The 13,063-nt window shown below is 43.8% G+C and overlaps 1 pseudogene; it reads right to left on the bottom strand.

The window, feature by feature from the left end:
- Positions 1-12,944: 12,944 nt before the first annotated feature.
- LOC123621960 lies at positions 12,945-13,063 on the bottom strand (annotated as a pseudogene).

Here is a 13,063-nt window from a genome sequence, read left to right as displayed (position 1 = left end):
GATTTGGAAGAAAAATTCACTAAAGAAATAGATATATTGAAGAAAAACCAAACTGAACCCCTAGAAATGAGGGATTTATTCAGGGAGCTACAAAACACAGTGGAAAGTCTCAAGAACAGAGTAGATCAAATAGAAGACAGAATCTCAGAGATCGAAGTTAACTCTTTCCAATTAAATAAGACAGTCACAGAGATAGAGCAAAGAAATAAGAAAAAAGATCAGAGTCTTTCAGAAATGTGGGATTATGTGAAGAAACCTAACGTGAGAGTCATAGGCATCCCTGAAGGTGAAGAAGATAATAAGCAAGGGCTGGATAAACTATTTGAAGACATAATAGAAGAAAATTTCCCAGGCCTTGCTAAAACTCTAGATATACAGGTTCAAGAAGCTCAAAGAACCCCTGGTAGATTCATAGCAAATAGGAAAACACCACACCACGTAGTCATCAGACTGACCAAAATATCCACTAAAGAGACCCTTCTTCGAGCTGTAAAGAGAAAGAAACAAGTAACATACAAAGGGAGACCCATTAGAATTACGCCAGATTTCTCAACTGAAACTTTACAAGCAAGAAGAAGTTGGGGCCCCATTCTCACTCTTCTGAAACAGAATAATGCCCAGCCTAGAATCTTGTACCCAGCTAAGCTAAGCTTTCTATATGAAGGAGAAATTAAGACATTCTCAGATAAACAAGGACTGAGGGAATTCACCAAGACAAGACCACCCCTCCAAGAAGTACTCAAAAGAGAGTTACACACGGATCATCACAACAAGGACCCACGAATGTAAAACCACCCAAGAGCTAAAGATCAAATTCTAGCCACCACAATGGCTCAAGAGAGAAAACATAGCAATGAAGTTCTACCCAATACGATAAACAGAAATCTATCCCAATTATCAGTTCTCTCATTAAATGTCAATGGCCTGGATTCCCCACTCAAGAGACATAGACTGGGCCAATGGATAAAAAAACACAAACCAAGTATCTGCTGCCTTCAGGAAACACACTTAACCTGCAAAGATGCATTTAGACTGAAAATAAAAGGATGGAAATTGATATTTCAAGCAAATGGTAGCCAAAAGAAAGCTGGTGTGGCAGTTTTAGTTTCCAGTAACTTAGTCTTTAAACAAACAAGAGTAATAAAAGACAAAGACGGTTACTACTACTGGTTAAAGGCACAATTCCACAAGAAGACATAACCATACTTAATATATATGCACCCAATCTAGGCGCACCCAGATTCATAAAGCAAATCCTACTCGATCTAAACCAAATGATAGACAACAACACTTTAATAGTTGGAGACTTTAACACCCCACTGACAGCACAGGACAGATCCTCCAAGCAGAAAATAAGCAAAGACATAGTAGACTTAAACAGAATGCTAGAACAAATGGGCCTGACTGACATCTACAGGACATTCTACCCCAAATCCACTGAATATACATTCTTCTCATCGGCTCACGGGACATTCTCTAAGATTGACCATATCCTAGCTCATAAAGCAAGTCTTAAAAAAATTAAAACAATACAAATCATACCCTGCATCTTCTCAGATCACAATGGAATAAAAGTAATAATGAACCCTAACAGGAGCTCTCATTCCTACTCAAAGTCATGGAAGCTAAACAACCTTCTCCTGAATAACAATTTTGTAAAGGAAGAAATCAAGTCAGAAATCAAAACATTCTTTGAATTAAATGACAAAGGTGACACAACTTATCAAAGTCTATGGGATGCAGCTAAAGCAGTCCTGAGAGGAAAATTCATTTCCATAAATGCCTATTTCAAAAAGACAGACAACTTACAGAGAGACAACTTAATGAATAGACTCAAAGAGCTGGAGAAAGAAGAACAGACTGACCCCAAACCCAGCAGAAGGCGAGAAATTATTAAGATCAAATCAGAATGAAATGAAAAAGACAACAAAAATACTATAAGAGAAATTAATAAAACATAAAGTTGGTTCTTTGAAAAGATAAATAAAATAGACACACCGCTGGCTAGACTAACCAAGAGCAGAAAAGAAAAATCTCTAATAACTTCCATCAGGAACATGAAAGGAGAAATCAGAACCAAAGCCACAGAGACACATGACATTATCTATGAATATTACAAAAATGTTTATGCACACAAATTGGAAAAAGAGGAGGAAATGGACAAATTTTTAGAAACACACAGCCTTCCCAAGCTCAATCAGGAAGCAATAGAATTCCTGAATAGACCAATATCAAGAACTGAAATTGAAACAGCAATAAAAAACCTTCCCAAAAAGAAAAGACCTAGTCCAGATGGGTTCACACCTGAATTTTACCAGACATACAAAGATGAACTGGTGCCCATCCTACATAAACTATTCTTCAATATCGAGAAGGATGGAATTCTCCCCAACACATTCTACCAAACCAATATAACATTGATACCAAAACCAGGAAAGGATGCAACAAAAAAAGAAAACTACAGACCAATTTCTCTCATGAACGTAGATGCAAAAATTCTCAATAAAATCCTAGCAAATCGTATCCAAGTGCTGATTAAAAAAATAATTCATCACGACCAAGTAGGCTTCATCCGAGAGATGCAAGTGTGGTTCAACATACGAAAATCTATAAATGTAATTCACCACGTAAATAGAAGCAAAAATAAAGACCATATGATCCTCTCAATAGATGCAGAAAAAGCATTTGACAAAATTCAACACCCTTTTAGGATAAAAACACTTAACAACATAGGCATAAATGGGACCTACCTAAAAATAATGCAAGCCATATATGACAAACCCACAGCCAACATAATACTGTATGGGGAAAAATTGAAAGCATTCCCACTCAGAACTGGAACCAGACAAGGCTGCCTACTGTCCCCATTACTTTTCAACATAGTATTGGAAGTCCTTGCGAGAGCTATCAGACAAGAGAGCAGAATCAAAGGTGTCCAAATAGGGACAGAAGAGATCAAACTCTCACTCTTCGCTGATGACATGATGTTGTATCTGGAAAACCCCAAGGACTCAACCAAGAGACTCCTGGAATTAATTAACGAATTCAGTAATGTCTCAGGTTACAAAGTCAATACACACAAATCAGAGGCATTCATATATGCCAATACCATTCAATCGGAGAACCAAATTAAGGACTCAATACCTTTCAAAATAGCAACAAAGAAAATAAAATATCTAGGAATATATTTAACTAAAGAGGTAAAGGACCTCTATAAAGAGAACTATGAAACGCTAAGGAAGGAAATTGCAGAACACGTAAATAAGTGGAAATCCATACCGTGCTCATGGATTGGAAGAATTAACATCATTAAAATGTCTATACTACCCAAAGTAATCTACAGATTCAATGCAGTTCCTATTAAATTACCAACATCATTTTTCACAGATTTAGAAAAAATAATTATACACTTTTTATGGAATCAGAGAAGACCCCGTATAGCAAAGGCAAAATTAAGCAATAAAAACAAAATGGGAGGTATTGATTTGCCAGACTTCAAACTATACTACAGAGCTGTGGTGCTTAAAACTGCTTGGTATTGGCACAAGGGCAGGGACACAGACCAGTGGAACAGAACAGAACACCCAAATACAAAACCATCCTCATATAACCATCTAATCTTTGACAAAATAGACAAAAACATACTCTGGGGACAAGAGTCCCTATTCAATAAATGGTGCTGGGAAAACTGGATAGCCACATGTAGAAGACTGAAACAGGACCCACAGATTTCACCTCTCACAAAAATCAAATGATGGTGGATAACAGATTTAAACCTTAAATGGGAAACGATTAGAATTCTAGAAAAAAATGTAGGAAAGACTCTTACAGACATTGGTCTAGGCAAAGAATTTATGAAGAAAACCCCTAAGGCAATCACAGCAACAACAAAAATAAACGAATAGGACCTCATTAAATTAAAAAGCTTCTGCACAGCCAAAGAAACAGTCATCAAAATAAACAGACAGCCTACAGAATGGGAAAAAATTTTCGCATACTACACATCAGATAAAAGACTGATAGCAAGAATCTATTTAGAACTCAGGAAAATCAGCAAGAAAAAATCAAACAATCCTATCAAAAAATGGGCAAATGACATGAATAGAAATTTTTCAAAAGAAGACATGAGAATGGCCAAGAAACGTATCAAAAAATGCTCAACATCCCTAATCATCAGGGAAAGGCAAATCAAAACCACAATGAGATACCACTTAACTCCGGTGAGAATGGCCTTTATCAAAAAATCCCAAAACAACACATGTTGGTGTGGATGCGGAGAGACAGGAACACTCATACACTGCTGGTGGGAATGCAAACTAGTGCAACCCCTATGGAAAGCAATATGGAGATACCTTAAACAGATTCAAGTAGACCTACCATTTGATCCAGCAATCCCATTATTGGGCATATACCCAGAAGAACAAAAGTCATTCTTTAACAAAGACACATGTACCCGAATGTTTATAGCAGCACAATTCACAATCGCAAAGATGTGGAAACAACCCAAGTGCCCATCAATCCACGAATGGATTAGTAAACTGTGGTATATGTATACCATGGAGTACTACTCAGCTATAAGAAATAACAGTGATACGACATCTCTTTGGTTCTCCTGGAGAGAGCTGGAACCCATTATACTAAGTGAAGTATCCAAAGAATAGAAAAACAAGCATCACATGTACTCACCAGAAAACTGGTTTCCCTGATCATCACTTAGATGTACATCAGGGAAGGATACCAATTGGATATCAGACTGGGATGGGGGGTGAGGGGAGTTAATGGGTGTATGCCTACATGACGAGTGCGTTACACACCCTCTGGGGAATGGTCATGCTTGAAGGTGCAGACCCGGGTAGGTGGGGGGGGGAGGGGATGGAGGTATGACTACATGATGAGTGCCAGGCGCACTGTCTGGAGAATGAGAACGGATGCGCTTTGGACTCTGACTCGGGGGGATGGGCGGGACATGGACAATGTATATGACCTAAACTTATGTGCCCCCATGATGAGCTGAAATAAAAAAAGAAAAATGAAAGAAAAAAAATTAGCTGGACATGGTGGCACATGCCTGTAGTCCCAGCTACTTGGGAGGTTGTGGCAGAAGGATTGCTTGAGCCCAGGAGTTTGAGGTTGCTGTGAGCTAGGCTGATGCCATGGCACTCTGGCCAGGGTGACAGAGCAAGACTCTGTCTCAAAAAAAATAAATAAATAAAAAACACACAAAAAAAGAAGAATGCATTTGATGGGCCCATCAGTAGATTGGACAAGGTTAAAGAAAGAATTAGTGAGCTTGAACACAGGTGAATAGAGAATTATCAAGCTGAAATGCAAAGGAGAAAAAAGAAAGAAAAAAAACAGCACAGAACATTCAAGAACTGTTTGTTAATTTCAAAAGATACAACACACATGATTGGGATACCAGAAGGAAAAGAGAGGAGCAGAAGAAATATTTCACATCACAGTGGCTGAGAATTTTCCAAAATTTATGGCATACATTGTACCAGCAAACACAGAAAATCAAGCAGGATAAATAGCAAAAAAATCTACACTTAGGCACATATTCAAACTGCAGGAAGATAAAGAGAAAAGCTTGAAGGAAGTCAGAGGAAAAAGACATCTTACCTTTAGAGGAACAATGTTAAGAATTACAAGAGACTTCTCATCAGAAACCATGTGAGCAAAGAGAGAATAGACTGAAATATTACAGTGTTGGGGGTCAGTGACATTACCCGGAATTCTAGATCCAGTGTAATTATCCTTCAATAGTAAAGGAGAAATAAAGGCTTCTCCAGATAAACAAAAACTGAGTAATTCACTGCCAGGAGACCTACCCAGCAAAAAATGTTAGAATTTCTTCAAGGAGAGGGAAAATGATATAGGCTAGAAACTCAGATATATGTAAATAAAGGAAGAAAATTGGACAAGGAATAAATGAAGCTACAAGTGGATATTTCATTTTTCTTATTCTCAAATAATCTAAAAGATAACCATTCAAGTAACAATTAGTAACACTCTATTGGGCAGCAATGGCATCTGGGTAAATGAAATGAATGATGACAATGTCATAAGGGAAGAAAAGAAGGAATTGGGAATACTCTGTTGGTACCTGGACCTGATGTGAAGTGGGATGGTGTTATTTCAAGCAGGACTTAGATTAGCTATAATGTATGTTGCAAACCTTAGGGCAACCACTTAAAAATTTTTAATAAGTACAACCGATATGCTAAAACATGAGAGAAAATGGAATCAAACAAAATGTTCAATTAAAACCAGAGAAGGCAGAAAAAGAGGGAAAAAACAACAAAGAACAAATGCAACAAAGAGAAAACTATAACAAGCTCCTTTCTGGAGTAGGGCACTGTGGAAGCAGTATAACAGAAAAATACCAGTAATGAATTAAAATGTAAAGGAACAACTTTTCAGAATGAAACATAGGAAAATACGAAAGGAAAAACAGCCATGGGTAAAAAAAAAAAGGTACTAAATCAAAGGAGAAGAAAACTGCCTACCTCCTCTCCCCAAAGAGTACTTTTTCTCACAAATCTATATATAACTCCTAAAATATTCCAGACCACATAAATGACCAACTAGAGAAGCATCAGTATAGATCCAAAATAAAAAGAAAATGTGAGATTGTCATAAACGGGAGTCTAGAATGTTAATGACTAACATCATTCTTGATCAGTACTGCTCAGTTTTCTAACTACAAATACATATGACTTCATGTTTAATATTTAGGTGTTAAATGAAAAATCACCTCCACCCTCTGAATGAGGGGGGAAAAAAAGCCAACTATCAAATCTGAATTGGTTAGAACTGGAATCCTGTGTCTCAAAAAAAAAAAAAAAGTACTTTCCTATTTATTCAAAAGTAACTTTAAGATACTAGATATTTTCTTTTCCTTAGCTTCAAAATATGATTTAAGTTTTGGCATTTCCTAAGTAAAGGTATTGTGTTAAATACACCCAATATATGGAAAGAGAACCACACTGGAAGTTTCAAGATAGGCTATACCCATCCATATTCATCAGTAATCATACAACCTGGATCCAGTTAGTGGAACTCAAAAGTTGCAGTTCCAATTCTCACAGCATTGGTAGCTCAGAGGTAATAAATATGAAAGCACTCAGGAAACTAGAAACTGCTATATAAATATTACAGAGGTATAAATCAAAGAAACAGGCCGCAAATATCTGCTCTATATCCTAATATTCACCAATGCAGGTGACTAGCACTGTTACATTATCTCTTTCTAGGAAGTCTGATAATGGAAGAAAAACATCAGGTAATTGAGATTTTTACATTGGGGTTTCCTATCTCACCACAGGGAGTTGCATATTTTAATCTTCCTCTAAACCGCCACTTTTCTAAGAGTTTAGGGATTGTCATGAATAAAATAAAGCAGGGTGAGAAAGCAAAGAGAATTAATAGAGTATGATACATGGCATTTGAACTTTGGGGGATTATGATTCCACAGTAAGTTATTCCCTATAAACTCCCTAGAGTTAGCTATTATGTTCTTATTGAAAGCAAAGCAAGAATATGTGAAAATTTTTCTTTAACCTTTTTCAACCCTGATTCCATTTTCAGACACTCTTCCTGCTTCTGCTCCAAAGAAATCTCTAGTGTCTTAAGCCGTGAGTCCTTTTTCAATCCTGAGGAAGCCAGGGAAGAAGCATTCTCTTTCAGGTCCAAGAGCGAAGCCCAAAAGAAGCATCATGCACCTAGAATAAATATGAACTATCAACAAAATGGAGCTTTACAGTTTTTAACTGATTATAGTGGTGACTCACAGTTTCATATTTCCATTTCGAGAGTATTCGTGAAATATAAAACAGTATTAGTTCCTAACTAAATAGGATGGATTCCCAAGAAATACCAACTGAACAGAAATTTAAAGAATGCCATCAAAACATACTCATTCACACAAAATAAATGAAAGTAGATTAAGCTCTGTGACTATAAGTAGTCAACCTTAGTAGCTACATTAACTTAAACATAAAACATTTTTCCCTTTTGGAAGAAAAATTCTATTAGGGACTTAAATGTCCATAAAAATTCCTGAAGATAACTGAAATCCAGAGAAAGACCCTGAAGCTCATGCTTTATCATCTGATCACAGGGCATTAGGCATTTTTACTGTTTATGTCACATTAACAGAGCTCTCCAAAAGCAAGATCACGCTGAGGAGGGGACCATGTCTGAGGCGAGGCGACCGAGGTGGGGCACAGATTTGGATGGGTAGCCATGGGCTTGGCAGCTGGCAGGTCATTTGGTTTTGGGTGCATGTCCTCCGTGCATTCCTTGGTTTCCTGTTGAGTGTCCTCTCTGCCCAGGTGGCTGGCGACTTGCTTTTGCATGCACCAGTCTGTCTCTCAGGAGCCCTGGCGAGGAGTGTGCCCAGCATGAGGCCTGGGCCTGAGGACCAGGTGTGTGATGGAGACAAAGTCTGCAGTGGCTGGGGGTCCAGGAGTCCAGGGGATGGTTTTCTGCCATGGGCTGTCCTGCACCTGGTGTAGGGGATGTCCTGGTATGCAGGGAGAGACCCATGTGAACTAAAATAAAATTTTAAGGCTCACACCCCCCTCTACCAGTTGACTAAATGGACCCCTCTCGTGGCCAAAAGGAATATCCTAAAACTAAATTGCCTGCCAGGAGGAAGGAGGTCAGACATATCTTATCATGCCCCCTCCTTTCTTGGGGACATCTTTGGTAATCCATTAATAGGCCTAAGGGTATGCACGACAAATGTACAGGTCCTCAATTTACACAACAAGTATATGTCCAGTGGCTTATCTCTGATAAACAGCAACTATGTTAAAACATTCCAAGCCTTTGGTCAAAGCTTCCTGTGTTTAACCAACTACAAGCTAAAGAATCTCTAAACCCACCTATATAAGCTGTAAGTCCCCACTTCCAGATGGCCCACATTTTCGGGCCAAACCAATGTATGCCTCCCATGTATTGATTTATGACTTTGCCTGGAACGCCTGTCTCCCTGAATTGCATCACACCAAACTGTAACCCAGCCACAGTGAGTCCACTTGCTCAAGACCTCTTGGGCGTGGCTCCAGGTCATGATCCTCAACTTTGGCTCAGAATCAATCTGTTTTATTATACACAGTTTGGCTTTTTTTTTCCATTGACAAGATTTGCGCCCAGACTTGGGGCTCAGAGAAGACTCAGGACCGCCGAAGGAGCAGCCCGAACTTGGTGCCAGGTACCGGCATGGCCCTTTTGGGCCCTCCAACTCTGAGCTTCTCCGTTGGCGAAACTGGTAAGTCCTCCTGAGTGCTGGACCTCCTGTTTTTGGTTGATGGTCTTGGTTTACTCTGAGCTGGTTCTTTGCCTAGGAATTGTTTTGGGGATCCTAACTTAGATTTGGAGGTGCATTCTAAGGGGTCTTCTCCATTGTCTTTTTATCCAAAAATTAATCTCAATTGGCTTTTCTGCGCATTTTTGAAAGAAGAAACTGAACTGTCTTGTTTGTAGATAAATGAGAGACTGAGTTCCTCAGCTCCAGAGAGAAGGGGCACCTTGTGTGGAGAGGGTGATAGGGGGGTGTCAGCCTGCAAGCAAAGGGACACACAGGAGGTTGTCCATGCATGTGCACAAGGTCAATGTGTGGAGTTGTAAGCCTATGTCGAGCAGGTCACTTGTGGGTTGTTGGACCGTGTACAGAGGGTCACCTGGGGGGTGTTGACAGGAGTGAAGAGTGTCACTGGGGGTATGTTGGCCTGAGTTTACAGTGTCACCTGTGGGGTGTTGGACCATCTTCTGGGGGTCATGGGTGAGGTTTCAGTCTGTGTGCAGAGGGTGACAGGGCAGTGTCAGCCCACAAGCAGAGGGTCACCTGGGAGGTGTCAGCATGTGTGCAGATGTTCACGGGGGGAGGGGTTGGCTGGTGTGCAGTATGTCACCTGGTGGTTGTTGGCCCATGCTCAGTTTCACACTGTGGGAGCCATCCAGTGTGCATAAGATCTCCCGGGGGCTTTGATCCTCTGTGCATAGGGCCAACTGGAGGGTGTCAGTCCATGTGTATATTGTCACTTGGGGGATGTGAGCCCATGTTGAGAGGGTCAGCTTGGGGTTGTAGGCCCATGTGCAGAGGGTCACCTGGGGGGTTTCAGCCTGTGAGCAGAGGGTCACACGGTAGGTGTCAGCCTGTGTGCATATCAGGGTGTTGGCCTGGGTGTAAAGTGTCACCCAGGGGTTGTTGGCCCATGTGCAGAGTGTTACATTAGGGATGCCATCCAGAGTGCATAGGAACTCCCGGAGGCTTTGGTCCCCTGTGCATAGGGCCACGTGGGGGGTGTCTGTGCATGTGCACAGGGTCACTGACAGGGAGTGTATGCCCATGTCAAGAGGGTCTCTTCAGGGTTGTGAGCCCATGTGCATAGGGTCACCCGGTGGGTGTTGATAGGAGTGCAGAGGGTCACCCAGGGTGTGTTGCCTGTGTGAAGAGTGTCACGTGTGGGGTGTCAGCCCATCAGCAGAGTGTCACTGGTGGCCTGTTGGCCTGTGAGGAGAGAGTGACCGAGAGGTGTCAGCCTGCAAGCAGAGGGTCACACAGGATGTGTCAGCATGTGTGCAGAGTGTCACCCGGGGGTTGCTGGCCTGTGCATAGACTGTCACACTGGATGTGCCAGCCAGTGTGCATTGGGTCTCCTGGGGGCTTTGGTCCCATATGCTTAGGGCCACCTAGTGGTTGTCAGTCCATGGGCACAGGTCACTGTAGGGGCTGTAAGCGCATGTCAAGATGGTCACTGGGGGTTGTCAGCCCATGTGCAGAAGGTCACCCATTGGGTGTTGACAGGATTGCAGAGGGTCCCATGGGGTATGTTGGCCTGTGTGAAGAGTGCCACTTCTGGGGTGTCTTCCCGTCTGCAGAGGGTCACTGGTGTGGTGTCAGCCTGTGTGCAGAGGGTGACCGGGTGTGTCAGGCAGCAAACAGAGGGTGACCCAGGGAGTGTCAGCCTGTGTGAAGAGGGTCACAGGGTTGTGTAAGCCCATGTCGGGGAGGTCACTTGGGGGTTGTCTGCCCCCATCCAGAGTGTCACCAGAGTGGTGTGGGCCCGTGAACATAGAGTCAACTGGGGGGTGTTGACAGGAGTGAAGAGGGTCACCCAGGGTATGTTGGAGTGTGTCAAGACTGTCACCTGTGGGGTGTTGACCCATTTGCAGAGGGACACAGGTGGGGTGTTGATCTCTGTGCAGATGGTCACAACGTGGTGTCAGCCCATGCACAGAGGGTCAACCAGGGGGTGTTGACAGGAGTGCAGAGGGTCACCCGGGGTATACTGGTCTGCGGGAAGAGTGTCACCTGAGGCATGTTGGCTGGTCTCCAGAGGGTCACCGGTTGGGTGTCGGCCTGTGTGGACAGGGTGACCAGGGGGTGTCTGCCAGCAAGCAGAGGGTCACACGGGGATGTCAGCATTTGTGCAGAGGGTCACCTGGGGGTTGTTGGCCCATGTGCTGAATGCCACATTAGGGGTGCCATCCAGTCTGCACAGGGTCTCCGGAGGGCTTTGGTCCCCTGTGCATAGGGCCACCCTGGTGGTGTTCATGCGTGTGCACAAGGTCACCGGAGGGCAGTGTTAGCCCAAGTCAAGAGGGTCACTTGGGAGTTCTCGGCCCATGTGCAGAAGGTCACCCAGGTGGTGTTGACAGTGGTGCAGAGGGTCACTCAGGGTATATTGGCCTGTGTGAAGACTGTCACCTGTGGGGTGTTGGGGTGGGGTGTTGGTCTGTGTAAAGAGGAGAATGGGACGTGTCAGCTGAATAGAAGACGGTCACCTGGGGGGTGTCAGCCTGTGTGCAGAGGGTAGTAGAGGGGTGTCGGCCTGTGTGCAGAGTGTCACACTTGGGTTGTCAGCCTGGGCACAAAGTGTCACACTGGGGGTGCCAGCCAGTGTGCATAGGATCTCCTGAGGGCTTTGGTCCCATGTGCTTAAGGCCACCTGGTTGTTCTAAGTCCATGGGCACAGGGTCACCAGGGGCTGTAAGTGCATGACAAGAGGGTCATTTGGGGATTGTCAGCCCATGTGCAGATTGTTGTCCAGGTGGTGTCAGCCTGTGTGGACAGGGTGACTGGGGGGGGTCAGCCAGCAAGCAGAGGGTCACATGGGGTGTGTCAGCATGTGTGCAGAGAGTCAACCGGGTGTTGTTGGCCCATGCGCCGAGTATCACATTAGGGGTGCCATGCAGTGGGCATAGGGTATCCCTGGGGCTTTGGTCCTATGTGCATAGGGCCACCCGGGGGGTCTCAGTTCTGTGCACAAGGTCACTGAAGGGGTGTAAGCCCATGTCGAGAGGGTCACTTGGGAGCTCTCAGCCAGAGTACAGAGGGTCACCCCGGTGGTGTCGCCTCTTGTACAAAGGGTCAACAGGAGGGTGTTGACAAGAATGCAGAGCATCACCCAGGGTATGTTGGCCTGTGTGGAGTGTGTCACCTGCGGGGGAGTGTAGGCCCGTCTGCAGAGGGTCACTGGTGGGTGTCAGCCTTCATGCAGATGGTCACAGTGGGGTGTCAGCCTGAGTGGATATGGTGACTGGGGGTTTTCGGTCCTCATGCAGAGGGGCACACTGGAGGGGTTCATGTATGTGCACAAGGTCACTGGGGGTGGCGTGCAAGCCCATATCGAGTGGGTCACTTTTGGATTCTCAGACTGTGTGCAAAGGGTCACCTGGGGGGTGTTGACAGGAGTGCAGAGTGTCACCGGGATATGTTGGCCTGAGTTCACAGTGTCACCTGTGGGGCATTGGCCCATCTGCAGAGCGTCACCAGTGGGGTGTCTGCTCATGTGCAGAGGGTGACAGGGAGTGTAAGCCTCGAGCAGAGGGTTACTCAGGATGTGTCACCTGTGTGCAGAGGGTCACAGCGGTGTGTAAGCCCATGTAAGGGAGGTGACTTCATGGCGTTGGCCCATGTTTAGAGGGTCAAAAGCCCATGGCACCCGGTATTCCCAGGCGGTCTCCCTTCCAAGCACTAACCAGGCCCGACGCTGCTTAGCTTCCGAGATCAGATGAGCTCGGGCGCATTCAGGGTGGTATGGCCGTAGAG

This window comes from Lemur catta, chromosome 16, assembly GCF_020740605.2.
Source record: "Lemur catta isolate mLemCat1 chromosome 16, mLemCat1.pri, whole genome shotgun sequence".
NCBI classification, from domain to species: Eukaryota; Metazoa; Chordata; class Mammalia; order Primates; family Lemuridae; genus Lemur; species Lemur catta.
The sequence above is the reverse complement of the archived record's forward strand: the minus strand, read 5'-3'. Positions and strand labels throughout refer to the sequence as shown.